The 1,958-nt window shown below is 32.5% G+C and overlaps 1 long non-coding RNA gene across 1 annotated transcript in view; it reads left to right on the forward strand.

Annotated features, from left to right (window-relative positions):
• Positions 1–599: 599 nt before the first annotated feature.
• The window catches only part of LOC128249087 (uncharacterized), a 4,455-nt gene continuing 3,096 nt past the window's right edge, over positions 600–1,958 (forward strand). The window contains exons 1-2 of the long non-coding RNA XR_008265215.1: positions 600–1,190; positions 1,646–1,708. This is a non-coding gene — a long non-coding RNA (uncharacterized LOC128249087). The remainder of the gene's footprint in view (positions 1,191–1,645; positions 1,709–1,958) is intronic.

A 1,958-nucleotide genomic window follows, 5' to 3' on the forward strand; every position in this document is an offset into this window, starting at 1 on the left:
TGCACACACAAACATGTATCATGCGGGCGATATTTTCAACCAAGACGTTATAACCGTATTTGATTCATCAAGTGCATCAACTCTGTATATGTACATATGTTTACGAGATAGCTGACATTTATTAATAGCTTTTCCCGTTGTGTTGATACGCCATTTTGTATCATTAGTAAAATTGTCTACATTTTTGATGACACGGATATACTAGTGAATGTATATTTCAACTGTTAAATTGAGTATTCTTATATCTGTATAGCTCTATATGTTTATCGTTATCCTGAAGAAATCGTATGCTGGTGAAAATATTGAAATAAATATTCGATAATAATTACATGATGTACCAAATCTCATATGAATTTATTTCACTTAAAACTTCTAGCCATGTTTCAATGCAATTTTATTGTTAAAATCCCGAAGAGAAAATTTTGATCTAAGCATAGAAACATCGCAAGTTTTAATTAGTCATATCTCGTAGCTTTAATGTTGACTACATTCTCATTGTAAGATAATCAGCCTGCAGTGTCGTTATTTCCTTTTCATTATAGTGTACATAAACATTATTGTAGCAAGAGTTTAATAATTTATTCTCCAAAAGAAAATATTGTTAGCTTTGCTCTAAAACAACTTTGGAAATGACATTGGTGCTGTTCTCTGCGTTACAGTCATTCAATATCTTGCATAGAGCACAAGGTACAGGAGAGGACATTAGCGATTAAAGCTTTCCTTCTGAATGACCTCTTTCTATTGTCACCTATAGAAACCTGTAGAAGCTTGGTAAAACCCAGCTAGCTGAGAGTTGAGGCGTGCCTAGACTGGTAGGCCTCTGTGTATTGATGTCATTGTAATGACATCAATATTTTGCAACAAGCATTCAGATACACACCTTATAAAATTAAATGACGATGAAAATAGAAAAATGAAACTTTTTTTATGTCTGAAAATAAAACAAAACAAAATTAGCAGAAAAACAACCAGATGATTCTGCCATAAATAGAAACGGTGCAATATATGTAATAACTATTTAAGTAACGAGACTTTAATTACATTTGTAACCATCGATTATATTTAAACATAGTCATCTTATATTACCAGGTGCTGGCGTAAATAATTTGGTGAGCAAACTGAAGTTTAATGAAATGTCTTTAGCGAAGCTATGTCGTAAAACTTCTGTTCGTGAGAATGTTTCTCTCAAGGTAAAAACAAAGTTTATTTTCGCCACAATGTTTGCTAGGATTATATTCGAATTTTATTACAAAGTTTATTTTCAAAAGAAAATAAAAACAGGCTTAATACTAGTGTATGTGGGACCTGGACAAAACCCCACTAGGACAAAACCTCCTCAGACAAAAGCGCTTCTTCGCCGGAGAAAACCCCCTTAGTTCAAGTGCGAAAGCGGACAAAGCCCACTCAAGTTATAATTTTTGGTTACTTTTAGGTTTTTTTTATTCTCTAAAAATTTTTTTAATTGTTTCAGTCATTGGACTAAGGCCATGCTGGGGCATCGCCTTGGGGAATTTTTAGTCGAATTTTTTTACTTGTCTCAGTCATTTGACTATGGCGATGCTGGGGCACCGCCTTGAAGAATTTTTAGTCGCAGAAAAATCAGCACTTTAAAATTTAAATTTAAAGTCTTTTATTTTCTTATCAGAATGAGCTGACCTTTTGAACTTTCTCCGGTCGTTGAAGGTCTAACAGAATTATGGCACCGAAGGTTAGTCGTTCAAATGTACTTTTTGAAGTAAATGCTTTCCTTTTGTTAGAATTCAGATGAGTAGTAAAAGAGTCTTGTGTTCTGTTATTCTATTCTACTTATTTATTTTCGATTGAATATATTTTTGTTTAGTTAAAAATTAAAATTTTGGAAAATGAAAGTTTTTTTACAATCACGATTTCCGTTTTCTGTTTACGTGAAATTATAGAAAAAATTCAAGAGATTTGGCTGTTATTTCTAGCATGTAGAG

The sequence above is a fragment of the Octopus bimaculoides genome, chromosome 11, assembly GCF_001194135.2.
Source record: "Octopus bimaculoides isolate UCB-OBI-ISO-001 chromosome 11, ASM119413v2, whole genome shotgun sequence".
In the NCBI taxonomy this organism is placed as follows: domain Eukaryota; kingdom Metazoa; phylum Mollusca; class Cephalopoda; order Octopoda; family Octopodidae; genus Octopus; species Octopus bimaculoides.